This window comes from Coturnix japonica, chromosome 3, assembly GCF_001577835.2.
Source record: "Coturnix japonica isolate 7356 chromosome 3, Coturnix japonica 2.1, whole genome shotgun sequence".
Classification (NCBI taxonomy): Eukaryota; Metazoa; Chordata; class Aves; order Galliformes; family Phasianidae; genus Coturnix; species Coturnix japonica.
Window position 1 is genome coordinate 494,756 of NC_029518.1, and position 24,146 is coordinate 518,901.

A 24,146-nucleotide genomic window follows, 5' to 3' on the forward strand; every position below is an offset into this window, starting at 1 on the left:
AGAGGCCTCAGCTGGAGGTATGGAGATAAGAAAGATGGGAGAAGCTTCTGTCTCTCTGAGCTGTGTGGAAAGCTGGGAGAGGAGGAGACAAAAAGCAGCTTAATATGAATTTATTTCTAGAAAGATCTTTCCCCTCAAAGTTTAAAACTCTGTCTTGATGCTGTGTGGCATCTATCTTAGGTGCAGTGGGTGAATAGTAAACTGGGGCCAGATCTTTGAAGAGAAGCTCCTGGTGAGATGTTAAGCTCAGTTATCTTGCAAGAAGGAAAAAAAAGGTGAGGCTTTTATATGAATTTCAACATGCCATCTTTTGAGCATGTTCTTAAAGTTTACTTGAGCAAAACAGAGCTGTCAAGAAGTTTTTTCTTTGATATTCATTGCAATAGTTCTGTATTCTGGCTTAGACAAAAAAACCTAATTCTGCCATCAGGTCTGTTCTGGGAAAACAAGAAATTGAATGAGATCCCAGTGTTGAGTCTTATTACAGTTTTGCTGTTCAAGAACCCTGATGTTAGCAATGCTCTTTTCAAGCTGCTCTGTGAGTATTTTTCTTCCCCAGCCACTTTCTTCTTTTTTTTTTTTGGGTCTGTTTCCAGCTGAGTTTCATTGTGTTTTCAGTGGAGGTTTTGGCTGAGTACCACTCCTGCTTACCCAGCCCTTACAGTAGCACGGTTTCATTAACTCCTGCTTTGTGCTTTGTCCACCATACAGTATGTGACCTATACATGCAACCTCTCAAGAGACTCACCTGTGAGTCAGTCTTGAGTCTGCTGTGATTCAGTACATGCTATTGAGTGGGTGTATCTGATGGTAGCAAAAGCAAACTAGTGGTGTGTGTTTGCCTAAGTACAGACTTCATTAAAAGTAGCTGCTTTAGAAAAACTGCAGATTCATATTATATTTTACTCTTAAAGTAACTGTTCTCCTGGAACTCTACATTTCTTCCTGTCACAGAGTTTAGAGTTGTACTTTATATTAAAACTCTGCTTGTAAATAGTTTGTAAAATGTTAATAATTAAGAAGTGCTACAGGTATAAACAGTCTGGCCTGCAGCAGGGGCTCAACAAAGATCTATGAGCATTGAGTAACCACTTATGCCTTGCTTTTGCATGGCTGCATTGTCATAATGAAAGATTTCATCAAGGGAGACCCGGCTCTGAGATAACTGGACCTTGCATCCTGCTAGACCTGGGACTGGACATTGATTCCAGCAGTGCTGGTGCAGCTCTTGCACTTGGTGTAATTTTGCATTTGGCCAACAAGTGGCAAAGTTTTGCCACTCCGTCAGATGCTAATTGTCTTCAATCTCAGTGTTTTAAAGTCTTAACTAATGATCCCTAAGATGGACTTCTCCCCAACCTCATTAACTAATTAAACAATTCAAAATAAAGAGTTATTCAGGCTGCAAAATATTGCTGAGAGGGCTTTTAGTGCAAACATTAGTGCTTGCACAGAATCCATAACCATTAGAAAACAGAAGCATGATGCCCCAGACAGTTCTGGCTTTATCATTTCAATATGCTCTGCTATTACAGGTTAACAGATTTTATACAGCACCTCTCCCTAGTGCACAGGTCTCTGTGACCCCGGGACCTCACACATTGTGTTCTTTGTGTCAGATTCTGCATTGAGGACTGTGGGAAAACAGGCAGCAGCGTTGCTGGCTCCGATGCAGTTTTACTGCACCTTGTTGGCAAGCGTGTGCTGCCTCTGTTTTTTCTGCAAATAAGGGCAAGACGAAAAAGCAAGGCAGCAAGGTTTATTTCCAGAATGTTGGTCCTATCAGCAGCTAGGGCTCTGCAAAGTACAGTTCCTCAGGCAATTGCCTAAAGTTTGAACATCCACAGGTGAACTTTTTTCTCGTGTCCCATCTGCCAGGGGGCTGTGCTGCTCTTTATTGGCAGGATGGTGTAAATTTTAGCTCTTTTGCTCTGACTTAGCTATTGTGCCCCATGTGATAAAGTTCAATTTTGCCTTCTCCGAGGATAATGCTTGACTGAAAACCAGTCTGTATCTTTTCTCCCTTTGATCCTTGTCAGCTTTCTGTGACTTGCCTTTTTACATTGCAGTGCATTAGGAATTTGTTGTATGTTTTATGAGCCAGGAACGCATTAGGCCATTTCTTGATGCGCTGTGGCTTCTAATTAGCAAAAGAATTACATTAACATTATCCTGGGGAATCAACCAGCAGTCTTGAGGAGGAGATGCTGCTGATATTGGACTTATTGTCTGATCATTTTACTGAAAATGTGAACATTAAGTACCTTGCTGGGAAATGTCCTACAAAAGATGTCATTGCTGATACCTTAATACTTTGATTAGGACAAGAATATGGTGTGCTTCTTCTTCTGAGTATGTCTTGCAAAACAGCATGTTGTCAGATGCTGAAAATCTGCCAGAGGGGAAAGGCAAAGAAGCAGTAGCACAAGTAGAACGTGTCCGTTTTGAGGAGGACAGAAAACTTGAAGAAGACAGGAGATACATCTATGGGGAGGGTGCCCAGTAGAGCATGCTGCGTCGCACATCATTTTCTTAGGCTCTACAGAATGTCTGCAAACAGTGAGAATGCAGCTGGAGCTGCCAGTGGTGCACAGTGTTTGGACAGCATTTTGGAATAGGCAGCCTGAGGAAGTGGTGGAGTCGCCATCCCTGCAGTGTTTCAGGAAAACAGTAGGTGTGGCATTGAGGGATGTGGTTAGTGGGCATGGTGGGGTGGGAGGGCTGTTGGACTACATGGGCTGGCAGCCCATCCTGAGTAATGTTTTTCGGTTGGTGCCAGTTACATCCGAAGAATAATCTGGAGTGATTTAGATGACTTTGGAGCAGGTAAGGCCAAAGTTTGAATGACCGGTGTGACAGATGGACATAATGGCCTGAGTTGCAAAGCGCAGAATTAGGGGATCTGTCACAATTTGCTTTGCTCATACTGGCTTCACGTTTGGAAAAGCAGCACCATCATCCCTGTGGAACACAATAAATTCGAGGCAACATCCAAGCAGCAAATGGCAGTTCAAAGCACCGAAACAACTGTATGAGCATAGGAAGTGTGCCAAGACTTGCAGTAACACCTGTGGATCTAAACCAAATTTTGTTAGGGCTGCTGGCAAACCATGGACCAGCCCTGCTCCTCACAAGAAAGGAAGTAGTAGATTTTGATTTGGTCAGCAGAATGAAGGAGAAAAGAGAAAATCTGCCCCAGCCCCCTGCCTGCATGGGTCTGTGCAGCTCCCAGTACCTTCTGCACATCTGCACACTGCCTGTGCTGCAACCCTGCTTATATATGTTTTCCTACTGGCTTTTGTTTTAATGCAGCTTGGCTGAGAATATATATATATATATATATATATATATAATATATATATTTCTATTTATCTGTGAGCTGCAGAGTCGAAACCATAAACTTTAAATAGAAGGTCACTTTATATTTACATCCACTTTACAAGCGTGCTGGTATAGGATGTTATAGCTCTTTGGATGTTAACTTTTAATCATGCTGAGCTTTGATGTGGCCATATGCAAAACATTGGAAATGCAGCTGGGGAAGAAGAAAGCGTTAGTGAAAAATAGTCATAAGCCTGAGCAAGGTGCTTAGTTTTATAAAATGCCATTTTAATCAACAGTAGCTATTGTAGGTTGTCTCCCTGTTCAAGGGTCTCAAGAAAAAATGGTGAGCAATGTTATGTAAAACCTTTGCTATCACTCAGTGATTATAATTAATTCTGATTAAAAGAGGAAGTTTTTGGCCTTTAAAACGACAAACTGTTTTTTAGGAAGGAAGATGGATTTAAGGTATATCTTCATTACTTTGCATGATATTTGCCACAGTCTATTCCTTGTTGCAAATCTGCATGAAATACAAACCAAGGATTAGACTGTTCGGAGCCACAGATTGATCATAACTAAGACAAAAGTGAATGTACTGAATGAGGCCCAAAGGTTTGTGTAATTATGCATTATGTCAGACCTGAACAGATAACTGTAGATAAATGTAAGAATTGGGCATAAATACTGAACTGCACATCCTGCAAGAAGTAAAGTAAGCAGCAGAATTAACAGCTTCATTCCAGCAGTTAATATCTGTTATATATGTCTCTACACGCTTATACATATGTTTATGTTTTTATGAAGAGAGTTAGCAAGGAGTGTGTTGAGGACAGCTCTGGATATGTTCAGATCTCAAAGGCTGCTGCATGGACAGAATTGGCTCCAGATCCAGGGTCTGATATTTTTTCCAGTGATATACATCCTAGTGGTTCCACTGACTGGAGAAAGCTACATTGATCTGTTTAGGTCAAGGATGTAGTCTGTAACTTTTATGCCATTACAACTTATCTGTGTTTTGTATTACTCTTCAGTGGGTTTTATGGCAATGTTTTCATAATTGCAAAGATCTTCAGGGCAAGCTCCAATCTGATAAGCCTTTTTAATGGGTTTTGAGTTCTGTATTCCCCTGTAGCCTTTCTTATGGGGCAGTAAAGTCCATAGTTAATAATAAACAATTGAGACATTCAAAAGGGACACTGACACTTTAGAATACATTACTCTTTCATATTATTCTTTGAATCCTGTTTCAGTCTTTGCTTTGAGGAAAGAGTCAAGAAGTTATTGTTGCTCAGTGAAACCCATCTGTTGCCTTGTGGTCTGTTCCTCTGCCTGGGCAACCTGACAGAGGCAAATCTTTCAGACTGCCAGGTCATTTCATCTGGGGTCTCATGGGGTTGTGGGGCTGCCCCCTCTCTTGCCACAGAGTGCCGAGTAGAACTCATTTCCATCAATGGAGATCTCAGCAAAACAGGGGGCTGTGGAAATTGAAGGTGGAAGAGGCTTACTGAAATCCATCTTTTCTGGTCCCTGTAGATATGGGAGTCGACTATGCTGTAAGTCTCTTTTTGCATTCCTCACCTAGGTAGTTTCAGAAAGACTCAATCAATAAAGCTCTCCCATTTCCCATGGGAGATTATTCCACAGCCTAGTATACCTACTTTTGCTAAATGTTTCCAGATATCCATCATCCCCATTCCCTTATCCTCATGCTCAGTTTCATCCCATCACTTCTGGTTAGGTATACTTCCTTGAGCCAGCTGATAGAAAATCTTTTCCATTCACAGGAAGAAAAGCCCTTTCTTCTTTAGGAAGCAGAATGTGGGGCTTGACTTACGGTGAGGCTTCTCCTTTCCCAAATAGGTAAGGAAATTGCTTTCTTGCCCTCCTCTTTCTGGCAAGAGATGCAAAGTGTCAATAGCTGTAGATGCTTCAAGCAAACATTCTGAGCAATCTGTCTATTGATTGTTCTAAGTACTATATTCTACTGTAGCGTTAGGTAGGTACAGAATAGTAATGAGTACAGCCGGGAAGGTCAATGTAATAGGTCTTCAACATCTCCTTTTGCAAAGTTAATTTATATCTTTATCAATTCTGCAACAGAAGCCCATGAACACAAGCCTAACTTCATTAGTCAGTGATTTCTGTTTTGGGAGCATGATGCCAAATACACCTGAGTGTATGAATAAGGTGAATGGGATTTCAGTTGTACTCCTTCTTTGCCCTGTCATAGGGGCAAAGACCACTCTGCTAGGGGCTGCTTGCTTTCTCTCACAGACGTTTCAATCTAACTTACCATGGCCAAGCCTTAGCCAAGCACAGAAATGCTCCTCCAGGAGGAGAGATTGGGTGCTGTTATTTTATAATTTTAATTTTATTTTCAGCCATGAATTAGTACAGATCCCCTTGATGTTGAAGGAAGCCTCCTGAGACAGGGAGTTTTCTGTATGTCTTTGTTGTTGTTTTAAGTATAGATGCTTGTTTTTATTTTCATTGCTGGAGAACCTCTATAAGACAGCGTAGCTCTATTGAGTGAGGCATATTTAGCCAGTGCTGAAGGTATCTGAGATGACAGAGGGAGGCTTTGTGTTCTGTTTCATTTTTTCTTCTCCAGAACTTCTATGAATGTCAAATACATACAGCTTTAGATGCAGTATTGATGTTGCCTTCATGTGTCATCTGTGGCTGCTTGTATGGAGCTCCATGGAGCACTGCTTTGGAAAAGTTGTAGTGGGGTGATAGAGATTGTGAAGAACAAGGTAGAATTTACATACAGCTGCTGAGCAAGAAAATGGTTCTGCCTTCTCCTTGAGTAGCTCAAGTCTGAAAGTTACCCTGAAAGCAGATGGCTAAGGCTTGCCTTACTGACCAGCATCATCTCTTCTCTGTCCTTGATACAGATGTTGTGCCTCCTCTGACCCTGCTCAAATCAGATTGGCCAAAGCATTGAGATCTTTCTTTTCTTTTGCTCCAGTTTGGCTCCACTTTCTCCTTTTTGTGCTTCCCCCTTATAATGTAAGAGTCAATGGGAAAAGTCTCTGGGGGAAGATGATGTCCTCGGAGATGCACTTAATCATCCTTGGAACTTTTATTTTGCTTAAAGGACTAAAGCGATATCCTTTAGAGAATAATTATATGAAACACCATGTGTGAGCAAAGTGTGAAATGTCTCCAGTACCAACCAAAGCTATAGATATTTTTATTAAATATTAATGCCATGCATTTAGAAAGGGTTTGCCAAGCAGATGTTAAGCCGGTCTATGTGGTAATTTAATTGAGCAAGGAACATTTCCTGCCGTTTTTATCAATGTCAGACTTTACATGACATTTTAAACTAAAAATATAAAACGGAGAAAGAGAGAGGGGAAAAAAAATAATTAATAATCAGTTTCCATTCATGACTATCTGTTAATATTTCCCCTCAGAGGATTTAATGTTTCTCCTGAATGTTTTTCTTGGAGGCTGATACGAATCTGAGCTAACCTAGACTCTGTGCAAATTCTTCCACAGAGCCTCTATCTGGAGCCTGGCCCACTCCTGGTAATGCAATTCTTACTTTTCTGTTTGTAAAAAAGATGATGGTGATGATAAAAGCAAAGCCTAAATTATTCTGAAGACTCTGAGCTTGCGGGACTCTGAGAAGACATGTGGATTGCTCCCTTTTCCCCTGCTCTGAGCATTGCTTGATGCTTAAATGTCACAGTTGGGATCTTCCTGTTCGAAAACCTATAGAGTGATTAAACTTACTGACGTTGCAGTCTCACAGAGTGAAGTGTCTTAATGAGATTTAGCATCATAAGGCGTTTGATTATACACAACTCATCGGGCAAAAATAAATAAGAAAAAAATAATAAAATAAAAATGCCACTGAAATGTCTGTAGGTCAGGTGCAACATAATGAGCCCATTCATGAAGTATCACTGAGGGCCCCCTCCTCACAAGCACAACATTATTTATATGGAAAAAGTGCGGTCACACTTCTACCTTGTGTGTGTTGTTTTAAATTTACGAAACTGTTTTTCCCCAAACTTAAGTGGGCTTGTCTCAGTTCTGTTCCTTAGGGACAGCATCCGTGGGTGGGTGATCCCTGTGGTTGAGGTGACCACTTCTAGCTCTGCCAGAAGAAGGAAAAAATAGATCATAATAAATCCAAGTGCAGGAAAGCTGAGATGAAATGAAAAATCACCAGCTTGGTTTGTGGGTTTGACCTGTGTGCTTATAATGGCCCTGGCTTCCCATCAGCTCTGGGAACTCCTGTAGGCACTTGTGAAATAGGTTCCATCTGGTTAAAGGACCCAGAACCCTGCTCTTACCTTCTCTATGTTGTGCTGCATCCCTGACAGGGAGGAGGTATTGCAGCCTCTCTTGATAGTAAATCTTGGGTACATCTGAGAGGGTCCTGCTAAGGGCAGAGAAGGTGTACATGCTGGTTGGCTGCTCTAACCAGGTATTGAACATCTGATCTAGCAGAGTCATCGTGCTCTCCTGATTTCAGCTTAAAACACTGTAAGTCAGATAAGGGAGAATAATTCATAACGACAAGTAGTTGTTTCAGTAAATTTAAGGGTAAGGTAATGAACAGATCATCTTCCTTTGGCTTTTGTGGCTTTTGATGCTGGTTTGTGTGGATGTATGCAGGGTTGCCTATGAGGAGGGGGAAATGGAGGGGGGATGCAATTTTGCAGACTTCTTCAGTGCCACTACTTACTGCTAATGGGGGAATGCAGCTTGTATTGACTGCCAATACCTTGCTTAATAAGGCCTCTACCAAACCCAGATGTTGTACAGAAAACCTGGTATGTCCTGTATGCAGCACAGAAACATGGGGTTTCCCATATTTCCCATGGAATAAATTCCAAACTTCGTCTTCCCGCAGTACACATACTCAGAGATTAAAAAACATGCTGGTTTCTTCTCAGTGCTCTATGCAAGAAACAGCATATTTTACATGCTCCAAATGGTGTTCTCAGTGAATTGTCCTAGATTGGTTCACGATCAATATGTCTGCTTGACAGGCTGAGAATGAGAAAGCTATTTCTCTGTGTTGGAAGCAGAGCTGAAGCCCGATCAAACTATTTTCTTTATTATTCTGAAAGGAGAGAAGGCTTCATACTTATTTGAGGTTGTTGATTGTCCACTTACCTTTTTTTTTTTCACTCATTTGACAACAAGTCAGTGGAGTGCTGACTGGTATGACCAACAAACATGGGAATAATAACAAAGTGCTGCACAAATACCTGCTGTTGTGCTAAGTAGCAATTGACAGAATTATTCCCCACACACCACGAACCAATGTGGAATTCTCCGCTGTGCCTGGCATCTTTCCAGCTCCCCTCACACTTATTTAACATGAATACGCCACTTGACCTTGTTCATAGTAATGTCTGTAGAAAACACTCTCTGAGAGGCTGTAGCACAATGGGAACGCTTTGCTGTAAAGAATCAATAGACCAAGGAAGGAGCAGGCAGAGCTCCTGTGTGCTGCAATACCTGCTGACTTTTCTGGGAGGCCAGAGGCCTGATCTTGTAACTTGGATCTTGGATTCTGGAAGAAGGCAGAGCCAGCAAACTTTCCCTCTGTAACTCAAGCATTAAGCTGTGTGGCTAACACTCAGTCAGCATCCTTGGTTCTGGGATGCTGCTCAATAAATAGGCTTAACTCAACTTCCCCCATCTTTCCTCCCCCCCACCAAGTTACTTGAAAGTTATTCACTACAGTCCTTTCCAACCTCCCTGCCTTATGAACACCTAAGAGTAATAGATCTGTTGGCTCTGAAAGCTGAGCTCTTCCTTTTACCAGCAGAATAATGTCAGTAGCAGGTGGCATGTTGTGTCAAGTTTATTTTTTCCTTATGGAGTGGAAATGGCTTGAGGGAATACGCCGCTTTATGGGTTTTGATGCAAAGCCTGGAGGATTTGGGTTTCTGTTCACAAGGGGGCAGGATGAAATAAAAATGGAGGAGGGAAAGGAAGTTAAACATCACTCATATTCCTGTCTCTTTCCAAGTCATAGCAAACTGCTGGAGACTCTTCAGGAACAGTAAGCCATCCTCACCTCGCTTGCTCCTGTCAGTCACTGTACAAAGAGTTCTCACTGTGTAAGCAGGAGCTCAGGCCCTGTGTCCAACTGTGCCTGTCTTGTCAGGGATGGTTTTCAGGAAGGATGGGAGCTAGCATCAATTGTTTGGTAAATGTTGGGAAACATATGGTACATTTGGTCGTTCAGTTTATGCTCCCCACACAATAGGCACACAGCTCCCATTAACTTCAACGAGACTTATATGCACAAGGGGGGGCACATAGGCCACATTGTGAAACTCTGGGTTTTTACTGTTTTTTATGTCACAAGCTGTGATAAATTAATATGCATCTGTGCTGCCTACTTCAGCCTGCTGGCTCTGGTGTGTTTTGTTGTAGTTGTTTTGACTGTATGCTAGGTGTTTTGCTTGGGAAGCTGTCTGGTGGGGACAGCAGGCCAAACTCCTTGGCCAGAGGCCTGTCTGTTGGGCTAGATGATCTTAGGGGTCTTTTCTAACCTTACTGATTCTGTGATTCTGAAAGGTAAAATGGATACCTAAAAGGCATTGTATACAGCCAAAAAGACTGTATGCAATATGAACACAGGTCAGTGGCTGTTGTTTCTTGCACAGGTCCATGAATCTAGCGCTTTAGTTCTGAGCAAAATGTATTGCTCAGATGATGCTTTTCAGCAAGGCACTGAAGAGTTAACACCAAACCAAGGTATTTGATGAGAACTTTGCTCTCTGGAGCACGTGTCTGTATTACAGGGGGACCTGGGGATTTGACACCACACTTCTAGCTTATAATGGATAGTAGGTCCAGCATCTCAAAATAAGGATCCTTAACAATGAGCATCTGTGCCAGGGAGGTCAAGCTGACAGTGCTTGAATGTTGCTTGGGTTCAGAGGCCTGACTAAGCATGGGGAATCCAAACCACGGGGCTGGTGGTGATGGCTGGTGTCTGATTGCACCCGATAGCTCAGCCAGACCTGTAAAATAAGCCTTTGTGAACATAAGCAAGGAGCTGCTTTAGGTTGCAGGATGCATGTAAATCAGTGGTATAAGTGTGTATTACACGTCCCACCTTTGTATTAATGTCACAAAGAATGCATTTGTTCCAGGATCTATCTGAGAGTTCATGCAAGCAGTAATGCCTTATGCATATCTGCATCTCAGCCCAAGGAAGGAAACAAAAGCCTCTAGGGGGGCTTGCATCCCTGCTGCTGTCTGTGCTACAGACACTAGTGGGACTTCTGAATTTGCTTCAAGTATGGTAGGGGTAGAACTAATTTCAATGGCTTAAAAATGTAAAAGTATAGACCTAGCAATACAGTTGATAAAATGTTTGAAAGGAACATCAGGTAAAGCCAAGAAACTATCCTTTATTCCTCAGGGAAACGTGACTTAAAATAAGTTAAAATACTGAAGTTTAAACAAGATGTTAAAGCTGGTAGTTAGAAGATTAGCCAAATGAACACATAGCTTAATAATGAGGCATTGTGCAGCTCTGGGCAAAGACTGTGGTCTTTCAGAGTGGAAAAAAATGAGACTAAGATACAAGTGGAAGGGGGAAAATGATTTAGGAGAAGATGAAGAAAAAGATGCCATGACCTGAGGGGAGATGATTTCAGTAGGTTTGGCTTATTTTCTGTAATGGCCGTGAATATTGCTTACTCAGTGGCTGAGGGGTTTTGCACTAAGGTCTGGTAGCCCAGCCTATTTGTGAATAGTATATGTGGAATTTCTTTGCACATATGGTCATATCTGTTTTACACACACAAAGGGCAATGAGGTGTTTTGATGTTGTAGAGCTCAGTGCTGGGAATGATAAGGTTGAGTCCTCATGGGTAAGGATCAGGGGGAAGGCCAACATCCTGTTGAAGAGTCTGTTTTAGGCTGCCCAGCCAGGATGAAGTGGCAGATGAAGCATTTTGTGAGCAGTTGGTAGAAGTCACGCAGTTGCTAACCCTTGTTCACGTGGGGACTTCAACTTACCTGACATTTGCTGGAAATACAATAATGAAGAAGAAAGCAGTCTAGGAGGTTTCTGGAGTGTGTGGAAGATAAATTCCTGAAGCAGCTGCCGAGAGAGCCTACTAAGGGAGGTGGGCCCCACTAGACCTAATGTTGATGAACAGAGAAGGACTGGTGGGAGATGTGGTGACTGGAAGCCATCTTGGACATAAAGACCACTAAATGTTAGAGTTCTCAATTTTTGGTGAAGAGAGGAGAGGGGTCTCCATGGATATCTGCTACCTTGGATATCCAGAGTCATTGTTTGGAAAGAGTCCTTTGAGAGACAGTCCTGAAGGGTAGAGCCTGGACATTCCTCATGAATGAAATGTTAAAAGTGCAGGAGCAGACTGTCCCATGTGCTATGAGCTGTCAATGAAGAACACTAGCCTGGATGTGTAGGGAGCTTTTACTGCATCTCGGGTGAAAAGGAGAATGACCTTTGAAAGAAGGTTTGGGCAGTGTGGGGAGAGTAAACATAACAGAAGAAGAGCCAAGGAGAACCTCCATCCTTTATTGGATGCAGTGGGGAACACCACTCCCAAGGATGAGGAAATGTCTGAGATACTCAGTGCTTCATTTGCTTCATCTTGTGTCATTTTCTTTTACATGAGAACTGTTATATTCCTGGGGAGAGTGCCTTCCAAAGTCAGGAATGGTAAAATCCTGACAGCTGACTGACCTTCTTTGTAGTCTGTCTGACGCCAAATAAATGCAGAAACATTCAGGCTTTTAAAGTCCCGCGCTTTCTTTGTAGACACATGTCTTGACTAAATCAGATATTAAAAAAACAAACTAACCACAGCGTGCTTATTTTCTCAAATAAATACATTCAGATAAAGCTAACATCAGGGCATTTGTCTTCTGTCAGGCAGGACAGACATGAGCGTGTTGGACTGGCACAGCCGCTGCCTCGTGTGTTGCTGAGTTAATTTGGCTATAGCCCAATTTTATCAGCCTCAACTGCTTGCTCACTACAAGAATGACCATTGCTGCACCAGCACACACCAGCAGCAGCTAATGTCTTCTAGACCAATACTCTCCCCCACTCTTGGTATTTTTTTAAGGATAAATGGATTCCCTCATATAGTCCTGCAATTTATTTCTGTTCCTTATCCCCAGGTGCCCTACAGAGGTGGCTTTGAGGCAAATTCTCACGTTATTTGAGTGCATCTATCTCCAATTAACACCGCCCTGGCTCTCAAGCCCTTGCATTTTTCAGATACAGTGAAATATTTTTGCTTGCATAAAAATTTCTTTGTGTTAGTTTTGAGTGCTCTCTAATAGGCAAAATGACGGCTTTCCATTTTCCTAGAACGACTCAGCTGCATCCTTTTGACATTATTTATTGAAGGCAGATACATTAACAGTTAACACTGGGTTTGATTTTTCTTCCCTCTCACACAGCAAATGTTGATTCCAGCTCTTCTGATTTTGATGAAGAGTGGCTTTGCTGGCAGCCTGTGGCTGGCACAACTACAAAGCTGATTTCGGGAACCTTAGAGGTTTATTTAGATTCCTTAAATGTTTTGGCTTGATGGTATCGTGGGTATTTGGAAACTTTTGAAGCCTTTTCAATTCCTAACAGCACCAGGCAGGCAGACGTAGAAACTCTCAGACTAGCAATACAGTACCATCTTTGCTTTGTTCTTTAGACTAAGCATCCCCAGGTGGGCAAATCAGGAAGAAATAATGGTAGAAACTAGTAGATGGGGACCATGTTCTTCCCCTCTCTCAGGAGATGATGGAGGAGGAAAGATGCTGCATTGTGTGTCCCCTTGGCACAATTCACTCCGGTGGCAGAGGTAGTGCAGCTGTGAAATCTGGAGCCTGTGCATAAATGGGGATTCCAGGGAGTTCAGGTATGAGCATGCAGGCTGGCTTCTAGGGCTCAGCCCGCCTTTTGCCCCCAGGTACTCAAGTACTTTTCCTCTGTCCCCGTCCTGTGTGCTGCTCAGCTTTGTATACCAAAACCGTCTGTCTTCTGCTGCCTCACCCTTGCATTTTTTTCTTTCCTTTTTGGTCGGCTCTTCTGGGGAGAGTGGAACAAGTGGTCTTGTAAAGCAATGCTGGGGTCTGCTGTGGGGGAGGAGCGTGTGCAGGCAGCACCCCTTGGCAAAATGGTGTGACTGTGCATTCATGTTTGGTGCTGGGAAATCACGTGCTGCTGTGTGAGCTGAGAGGGGGTAACAGTTTTCAGTAATAGGGACGTTTTTATACCTAATACTATAAAATTGATCTTCTACGGAGTCCCTGAATAGAAATAGCCACAAATACTTCTGATCTATTTCAAGAGTGTGTTTAGCTAAAAAAAATCTTCCAGTGCTTTCCTGTTAATGCAGTGAGCAGCCTGTGCTCCTGTGGAAGAAGTCAGGACGAAGCAATGCTGCTGCCTTGGGCTGCAGTCTGAGGCAGGGCTTTCTACCTACCACATCTTTATGTGCTTTCACTCCTGCCCCGCCGTTCACTCCGATGCAGCATTGGGCTAAACCACAAGTCTACCAACACTACTTTTCTGCATGAGTATGTGAAAAGAGACTAAATGACTGTAGTTAGCCTCCAAAACCTGAGCGTTTGCCCTGCTGGGAGGCTGGCTGAAGGATTCTGACACCAGCTTATATAGCAGGTTTTGATAAGCAGCATGCTGTACTATACCAGTGCTCGGTGCATTGCCCATCCTCCTGCAGGGTGCTTTTTCTTTCCTCCTCTCCTCCATCTTTTCCCTGTTCTCCTACCACCTCTTAAATCCTCAGGATCTCAGTGGACTGATCTTCTGTTGTTGATTCTCAAAGAGTTCATTAACTGTCTTGCAGATTGAGGCCCATTTGCCTTTTCTTGGTGCATCAGAGCATGTAGGAGAAAAAGCTGTGGATGAGAAATGTGATGGAATGCAGCTTTTCTTCTGCTTCCTCTGGGTGGATGGTGGGAAGTGTTTCATGCACAGCCACGAGACTCGCTCTGATCCTTACAGAAGTGCTTTGTGGTGCACAAGGGGGGATCAAACCTCCATTTGACTCAAATTTGGAAGGACCTAGTGAGTGGATCTCTTGTGCAGAATCCTCTGGCAAGAATGAGTATGATTAACAATGACGAGCAAGTTCTTCTGAACCAGTTTTGCAGTGCTCACTCCTGCTCTGAAACACACTGTTGGGCTCTTTGGATGCACGCTGCAGGCCAAATCTAGGAAGCTGCTATGTTTGTCATGCTGGGAAGCACTGTGAAATCGTGAGTTTACATATCTTTCCAATCTTTGCAAACTAAATATACAAACCCAGCTGTGGGAAAGTGGCTGTAACCACCGGGTTTCTTGGGCACTTTGCTTGGTAGCTCTGCCCAACCTGGGAACAGGCTGCTGGCCTCCTGCCTGGGTGGGAAAGTGGTGTCTTTAGGAGATGCTGCATGATCAATAAGTGACCACTGGGTTTCCCTGAGCTGGCGTATGTAATACTCACAAATACATTCTCTTAAGGTATATGCTGCAAGGCTGTTAAAATCAGAATTGATTTTTTTTTTTCCTGTCTGAGAGAGTGATTAGAAACAGAATACATTAGTACTGCAGTTTATAGTAGTTAGAGCTGTCTTCTGTGGTTAAACCAGAACTGCATGGGGACAGGACAGGCCCTGAGGATAGAAGCAGTGGCTGCTGTGCTTTTGCATTAAAAGCCAAAACAGCTCCCACCCCTATCATGACCCCATGCCTCTGCAGATATCAGCTGGGGCCCTGTGTCAATTAGCTCCAGTGACCACTGGATGTAGCTATTGCTTCACAGAAATACAGCTAAGGAGACACCTTTCTGGCTCTTTTTAGATGACTTGAAATCACAACTGTGGCCCACCTCTTAGGTAAAAACAGAAGTGGTCCAAACTGTCTATCTGTAAAGTCCCAGTGCTGCAGATGAACAAATTCATCAATTGCAGGCAGTTCCTAATGGTATGGCAATGAAAATATACTTGGCCCTTTTTGTGACAAACGTGTTGAGCAAGGTGAGGTGCTGGAGCTCTTATTGAGCTGTTTATACCCATCTGTTCTCCAGTGTTGAAGATGAGCGCTGTATTTTAGTGAAACTGTGAGAGAGTTTATCTGTTTTATAGGCATTCTGTGGAGAGGCAACAGATCTAGCAGAGCTGGAAGCAGAGGTTGAATCAGAAATAGGAGGAAAAAACCCAAACACCTCCAAAAAACAATTTTAAAACAATAGGTAAAAGCCAGTGGTACCTAGAGGGCACAATATGAAGTTTACCTTTTGTGTTTAAAAAGACAACATTAAGGTATTTCTGAACTGGCCAAAATTACTAGTTGATTCCTTTGGCATCATTTAAAACTTGGCCCATAGCTTTCCAAATGTAGGGCACCACAGGTGTTTAGAGGTGTATACTTACCTACACTTGTTGTTTGCCAATGCTTCAGAGCTTTTCACTTAATTTGGCAGGATGCAAAAGCGATGGAGAAACAAAAACACGTGCGAAAAAGAAACTTCATGATGTAATCAGGAATAACTGATTCTTGTAGTGGATGCAAGTGGTAAATCAAATGTGGGAATTCCAACTCAGCAGTGCTCTAAGGAACTTACGCTGATTTGTGGGCTTGATCAGAATTTTTCCTTCAGCTCACTGTGGTACCAACTAGGCTGAGGCTTTCTAGCTTCTAGCATTTGTTCTGACGTGCTCTGTTTGTTACAGCTACCATTGAACTTACAGGTAGGGACAAATATCCCTCTTTGCATGGGAAATCTTCCAAAGGGCAGCACCTTTTTGCTTACAGCCTTGCTACTGGGGCCCAAAATTGGAAGCTGGGGAGGAGTGTCAGCAGCCAGCTCTGCACAGAAGGAGGCAGCCTGGTGTTCACAGCCTGCCCATCTCTCACCTGCTGCAACATCAAGGCTCCTATGGTCTGCCAGGTCAGGATCTGAAGAATATGTTTCTCATTGGCATAGTGCTGAACTTCTCTCTAGATGCAAAGAGTTTATAAGTCTGCCCTAGCAGAAACATGTGCTCTTTAAAATTCTACCTAGCTTACTGGTATGAGTCTAGCAAGATGTGTCATTGAACCCTAGCAAATGAGGCTACAAAGGACAATAAGTTATTTAGCCTTGTCTCCTTCCCCAAGGCAGGATCAACTAGATCTAACCCTCCTTGACAGATATGCAGCAAACCTGTTCTTAAAAGCCTCCTGTAACAGAAATTGGACACCCTTCCTCAGGCAGTCCTTGCCAATGCAGAGACTCTTCTTGCTGCTAGAAAACCTTTCCTAAGGACGTACCTGGATCTCCCTTGCTGTAGCTTAACCCCTTGGTTTCTTGTCTTATCCTTAGAGGACACACAAAAGACTTTATTGTTTTCTTATCTGCAGCAGACTTTGATTTATCTCAAGGCAGTCATTGCCTGCCCCTGCAATTCACATCCCCCCACCACTGCCCACGACCTTGCTGTCTGGCTCTTTGAAGGCTCTTGCAGGCTCTCTCAGGCCAGGGTATTGTGAATCTGTCTTTTTCTTTTGCTGGAACACTCAGAGTTGCATCTCTGCCAAGGCACACTCGACTTTCAGCAACTAAAGTGTAATTTTGGTTTAGAAGGCTGTAGGGAGACAGTGCATAAATAGTGTCTTGCTACCCCTGTGTACTCACTGAAAGGGGAAAATCTTGGAGAGCTGCCTAGTTGAGTTGTAAGAAAGCAGGATTGCTTGGGTGTTTGCTTCCACTGCAGACAATGGAGAATAAAGCTCTGCAACAGAAGTGGGGAGCTATGTGAGTAGTGTGTTGTGCCCACGTGTGAAATTAAGCCCTTTGGTGCTAAACATGCAAGAGGCACCTCCAGACAGTGCAGTGTTTGAGCCAGAGCACAAGTAGAATATTCCTGGCATCCTAGTGGCCAGGCTCTTCCATTCAGAGCTCTTGCATTAGTAAGAAAAAACACCAAATCTGTCTAAGAAATAAGGTGAACTCAAACACGACGGCTCTTTGAGCTGCTCCTTTTTAATGCAGCTTTATTTTTATATGACTGTTAGTGTGAATATGAGGCAGATCTTGCTTTCCCCCACTGCCTTCCCTCCCCTTTACCATGGTGCATTTTAAATCAAGCTGTCCTCTGTAGCTCTGCGGCAAATCTGCACATTTCTGGTTTTGCTCTTTCAGAGGATAATTTCTCCTGTTTAATGAGATCTGAGAATGAAGTCAGGCATGAGTTGGAGAAAGGTCACAGCATGTGCTCAAAAGTATATTAACTACTGTTGGAGCTGGCATCCGTCGACTTCCACGAGGACAAAATTAAGCAGCAAACAGTAAATACTTCCACTAGCACTTTATTACAAGCAGGACCATTTACAATAAATAAGAATTTGAGAAGCTTCAAGGATGAAATGGGGATGCTCACAAATAAAAAGAAAAATCTTGCTGCTTAGATGTAGAATGTGATTCCAGTCAAGGTTAATGGGGAAACAGTTAATGAGGGGTACAGAATCCAAAGGCTGCATAGATGCCATATTGGGTCTTACACAGGTAATTAATGCTACTGACTACTGCTAAATGGCTCTACCTGAGCACATTTTCTCTAACAGGAACTTTAAATCCCCCACACTGTATACAGGAGCACTCTCCTGATGCTTTACGACTTCCACTAATGCTGAACAGGCGAAATCGGAACCAATTTCTTCCACTCGTTTCCAGGATGGTGATTTGCATCCATCACCACCACGATACATCGATCACTTAGAGCCCAGTGGTGCAATGGCAAGTTTGGCATCAGCTTTGCAGGGGGCAGGATCAGACCTTGAATGCAAGTAGCAGAAGAATAATGACTTTTTGCCATTTAGACAGCATCTTCACAGCAGGAGGGACTATGCAAAGAAGGCGGCTCCCTCTCTGCGTAACTATTCTCTATTGTCATCTTCCCCTTGTAAGTTTTAATTTATTTTGGGGGGCGAGTCACTTTTCTACATGATCCAGACAAATGTGTCTGCTTTGTTGGCAGCAAGGTAAAAAATGAAAAGCAGCTGAAGGCTGAGTAGGCCTGAGAGCCATCCTCTACCTAGGCAGAAAGTAAGGATGCAAAAACCCCACTCCTTCCCCTCTCATCTGCATCTGGAGACTGACCTGCACCGAGTGCCAGGCATGGGAAGAGGAAGAGAGATTATTTTGAGGGAAGGGTGAAGTCTGCATAGGGGAGACTGTCTGCTTTTGTTGTTTGAAAATATTTTGTTTTCTCTTCCTTGCGCTGAGGCTTTAAAGTAGGGCATTTGTATACACTGTTCTTTCCAGCCAGTGCTCATTGTATTGACAGGAATCACTTCAGCTGAACAGTTTCATCAATGTGCTTGAGCCTGTTTGTAGGTGGCATCCGGAGGGCAGATTCCACTCTTATCCAAGACCTAGGCCTATTCCATTACAGTCTTTAAAAACATCTCCCAGGTGCACTTAGGCATTGCTTTTCTTCCCCATCCTCTCATGGCCCTCCTTTTTTCTTTCTGTTGTTTTGAATGAAATGGTTTGAAAAGCCCAGGCCCTGCATCTTTTGTGTGAGGAGCAGCAGCCACTCAGGCTTAAGCCTCCAATTGTACCTGCCCTTGATGTCAAACAGGCATGAAGCCTTGCAGGAGGGACAGCCTCTCCGGTGCCGAGTTGTTGCACAGCACTGATGGCTGCCAAATTGCACCTATTGATTCTAGTGTAAGAGAGGGCTCCAACAGCCTTTAATTGGAATCATTCCTAAATGGAATACAGTCAGAGTGAGCTGTGCTGCTGAGTCTAAACAGCCGTACTGAGTGGAGCTAAGTATCTCATAAACAGGTCACAATTTGTATCCTTTTTGAATTCCTCGGGATCTGGGATTTACAGTCTTTCTGGAAATGTTGTGCTCTGGCTTAATAGAACAGAAAAATGATGCAAGGCTTTGTGCACGATTCCAGCATACGTGCCTTTCCCTGCCTGGAAGTGGTATTTGCTTTGATTTATGATTAAGCACTTCAAAGAGTCTGTGTCCTGGGCAGAACATACAAAGGGACACCAAGCAGGTAGCACTGTGACACCCTAGTGAGCCTGGCCCCAGGCAAACTTCCCACAGTGATTCTCCTGTTATGGTTTCTCCTTGCTGCAAAACAGGAGCACAACCGGAGTCAAACCAACCTGCCCAAACTGAAGTCTTCAGGTGGCAGAGAGACATGGAACAACAGTTTCTTCAAGCACTCTGTGCTTTTAAGCTCGCTAGCACTTTGGTTTATATATTCCTCTTGTTGCCTTCAGGAGTGACTCATAGATTCAATGAATGAATACAAATTCTGATGCTGATGGTTTCCTTTTCCTTCCCACCTTTCTCCTAGACTGAGTTTGCATTTCTTGAGATACGTCACAGTTTTCAGGGAGCAAACTTTGTTTTGCAGTCAGGTGAATGTGTTTTGATTAGAGTTCGTGTAATTCCTTTCCTAATGTGACATTTTTTGGTTAACACATCTACTGGCTGTACAGTAATGGTGGGATAGGAGGCAAATTAGATGATTATGGTAAGCAGAATGAATTTAAGAGTATTGAAAATTTATCATGGGATGGAGTTGAGCCATACTAATTCTTTTGACCCTCTGAGTTCATAAATGGAAGCAACCTGTGTGTTTTCTGCCCTCTTCAATGCTTTTCCTGCCAGATTTTAATGCCTTGTTTTAAAGACAGTACCTGTTTTCAATAGCATTTAGAAGCTGTTTCAACTGCATGAACTTAAGTCCTCGGAGGATTTAGGCAGTCAATGGAGTGGAGGATTTGGCCCTCTCTGTTCTAAATGCTGACAATAACAATCCCATTCTGGCTAAACTAGCATGAGGTTAAGGTTAATGCAAAGCTAAATAAATAAATAAAAAGCAACACGCTCCCTCTTATGCCCCCCCCTTGCACTCCCAACTCGTCTGGCAAGTCTAGGAGGAATGCTTGTGAACCTGTTTGTAGGCTGGCTAACGTGAAAACCTTTCTAATCCTGCTGAATTTAACTTGCTCGCATTCCTTTGAAGGTCTCTCTCCTTGGTGGGTATTGAGGCTCTATTGCCATGATGCATTTTTATACCACATTCCCCAGGAGTTAACACTTGCCATGGAGACCTGCACTTTGTCTTTTAAGCAGATAAAAAGAGAGGTCGGTCAGATGTAATTCCACAACTCCTCGTATAAACAATTTAACCGCTGCAGCAACATACTTGCTTGGAATTACTCCCTCAGATTCAATTCCCTTTTCCTGCTCCACTTGTAAAAATGGTTAGTGTCCTCTATAAAGTGCTGCTCAGCCAGGTCCAAGGCTTGCTGTGGAGTTGTAGAATAAATGTTAATCTAATACAGGTTACTGGGTCAAATGCAATCACAGGCTTGTGGGAAAAGCTTAATACTGTTCTGCTTCTTCTAACACAGTAAACCTGGATATTATATGATAGGTTAAATACCACTGAACCATGGCGAGAATTTTCTTGAAAGTAGGATTTAGTACAAAGGAAACTACACTGGAATAGTGACCTAGGATTGACTTTGCTCTCCTAGAGCATTCTAAGAAGCTGAGGTATGCTGTGAAAATTATCTCCCTGAAAACATTAGGTACAAATATCCCTGGGTCGGGGGATGGCCAGCTACAGCAAGGCTGATTCAGCTAATAAAATGCTGTGTGTCTTTTTATACTCCTGCCTTCACACCGTAGCATTTTGCCTTTTTTTTCCCCTTGCTGCAACTGTGAAGCCAGCGTGGTGTATCTAGCTCCAACTTCTGATATCTGAGATTGTGTAAATGCACACTTAAAAATATATATCTTTATCACTCATACGAGTGCTGACAGTTGCTTATTTCCTACAGGCTGCCTTGTGTTATCCCTTGCTGTCATTTACTTCTCTGTCCTGCAGCGATGTCAGTTTGGTGCAGTATTTCACTGTCTTTAGTGCAGCTTTTGTTTGCCCTCAGTACTGCCAGGGAGGACCAAGGACCTGATCCTGCACTCAGACCTCCCTTGGTGTGTCGATCCACAGCAGCTGACAGCCCGGCCCAGTCTCTTTCCATGCTGTTAGTTGTCCCTCCTCCGTCCTGAAAGACTCATTTTCAAGTCCTGCTGTTTGTTTATTGAATGAGGGCAAATAGGCACAAAGACAAGGGCAATTGGGGCCTCCATCTCATGTTTGTTATTTTAATCAACCAAAGTGACTTAGTGAGAGGACTCTGGGTGGTGCATGCGGAGAGGATGCTGCAGGGTGCCAGGGCTGTGAGTGCAGTTTGGCCTGGATCAATTTGACCTGTTATGATTAGAGCCCAGTGAAACGTGGCATATGAATGTCCAGCTTTCCTAGTTGGTTAAACAAAACAAAAGGAAAAAATCCCCATCCCACTGCATTGCAGCGGTATAGCATCAAAATGCAACCCCAGCAGTGATGGTTGTATTTTCAGAGTGGTGCCAAAGCTTGGTTTGTGTGGGTGGTGAGAGCCAGGGTGTCTCACTCCAATTTGTAGGAGGGAGGCAAGGTTCAGTTCAGTCCTTTACACAGGGTCAGAGCAGCTTGTGGCAGAGGCAGAGTATAGCCAATGTTTTGTTTGTTTTTAGATCTGTTGCAACATTTTGTGCTCAAGACCAACTTTCTGCACCAACTTTGTGCTGAGTGCCACGTACAGAAAGCACTACATACCTTGGCACATCTCAGAATTAGTATTATTAATACTATTATTTTTATTATCATTTTGTCTTTAATACAGAAATGTGACTTCACTCCTTTGGTCATCAGAGGTGTGCAAGGAAGCTCTAAAAGCAGGTGGGCTGTGGTGGCAAGGACTTTCCCTCCATTCCATAAAGGAGCCAAGTCACTCCTTCACACAGATTGTTCTGAATTGGGGTATGATAGCCTTACATCCCAGTCAGCCACACGTGTCCAGCTGCACTCTTCCAGATCTCCCACAGGTGATACAGCTCGGGCTGCTGGCATGCCATGGGTTAATGTCACTTGTATAGTCTGAGCAAGAGCTGAAAGATGATCCTTGTGTATAAGCAATGGATATGACTGGGGAAAGAGCAAGCACCACGCATACAGCTCATCTGTAGAGGGAAGGTGGCTGAGGGAGAGTAGGGGAAGTAGATCTTGAGGATACTGAGGTTTTGGGAGACCTTCAAGCATTTCAAGCAGAGGGTTTGAGCTTTCAGCAGACAGTGTTGGATGCCTACCTGTGCGACCTGGTGTACGAAACCTGCTTTGGCAGGGGGGTTGGACTTGATCTCTAGAGGTCCCTTCCAACCCCTACAATTCTGTGATTGTTTTTATGCTGAGGAGTATGACTTCAGATTTTCTCTTGCCTAGGGAAACATAAGAGTGTGCTGCTCAAAGCTCTGCTGAATGAGAGGAAATGCTACGTCTGTGCTTAGTCCTTAACACTCCATGTTAGTCACGAGACCTTCTTAACCTTTTATTCCCAAGCTCCATCCTTCATATCATCTTCTGTAACCTCTTTTTGCCAGCATTTTATTACATCAGATCATATAATTATATAATCATTTGAGTTGGAAGGGACCCGTAAAGGTCATCTAGTCCAACTTCCCAGCAATGAACAGGGAAACCAGTTTATGACATGTACTTCTTTGCACTAAAAGATGGAACAAGATAATAGTTTCTAAACACTCACTTTGGGAATGGTTGGAATGTGTGGCAGCTCTGATCAATCTTTTCTATATCTGGATTGGTGGATTGGTTCTGTCCATTAGGATTTCTTTATGGTTCAAGATGGGGGGATGCTGCTGGCACAGCAAATGTTTTTTGTCTAGCAAAGGTTCCCAGTGGCGATGTGTGAGTGTCTCTGACTCCTTTCTGGCCCCAAGGCCAATGCACAAAACGCAGAAAGAAGGTTGCCCAAAGCAGGGGGCACCAATGCGATTTTCTAGATGCTTGCAGGGGTGTTTCTTTTCCCTTTAAGGAATAATTCAACACACAAAAAAAGTGACATTTTAGCAGGCCATTTGCTAAGCTCTGCATGTTCTGTGTATTTTAGTGTGTGAACAAATTAGATTATGAAAGGTAATGTATTAGTGATTTGACAGTAATGTGGAATCTTGGAAGCATTAATCGCTAATGCGCGTTTCATAATTTCAGCTAAATGATCTCAGTTGAAATGCAAGAGAGGCAATTGAAAAATTCCTTGAGATTGCAGTGAAACCTTGTACTGTAACGCAGATTACTTTGATTTACTGCAAAATACTGCAAGGCAATAGGAAATGTTCACGGCAGCTGTGTTTAATAGTTACAGTAGAAACGTGTGATGAAATGGTATATTCATGTGTGTGTTTGTCCTATATAATACAAGCTTCATCCATCATATTCACGTTGCGTGTTTTTAAGAAACAGCAGTAATACAACAAAATGTGTAGAGTGCCACAAATTGCTTTTACTGCTTTCATTTGTATTTAAAAATATCTAGGGACTGTAACTGAGGGCTGGGCCAAGAAATCTGGTGACTGCTCAGGTGTGGGAGAAGAGAGTGCTTTGACAAAGAATATTGGAGGAGCCTAAGCTCAACTCTGGGTTGTACCTACCCGAGGAACCACAGGCCTGATTGTTAGTCCCATTGCTATAGATAATCACCATCACTCAAGTAATTAAGAAGGATGGAACCTAGAAATGAGGAAAGAACTTAGAATGGAAAGCAATGCTGTGAACACAACCTGCAGATCAGCAAGCAGTCTCTGGGAGAAATACCCCAGAAGAAGCAGTGGTGTGAGGGCATAGTGTGACCTTTGCATTGCAAGAACTTGAATAATTGTAAGGAGTAAGAAATTCCTTTGCTTCTGGGTTACTTCCCAGAGTAGCT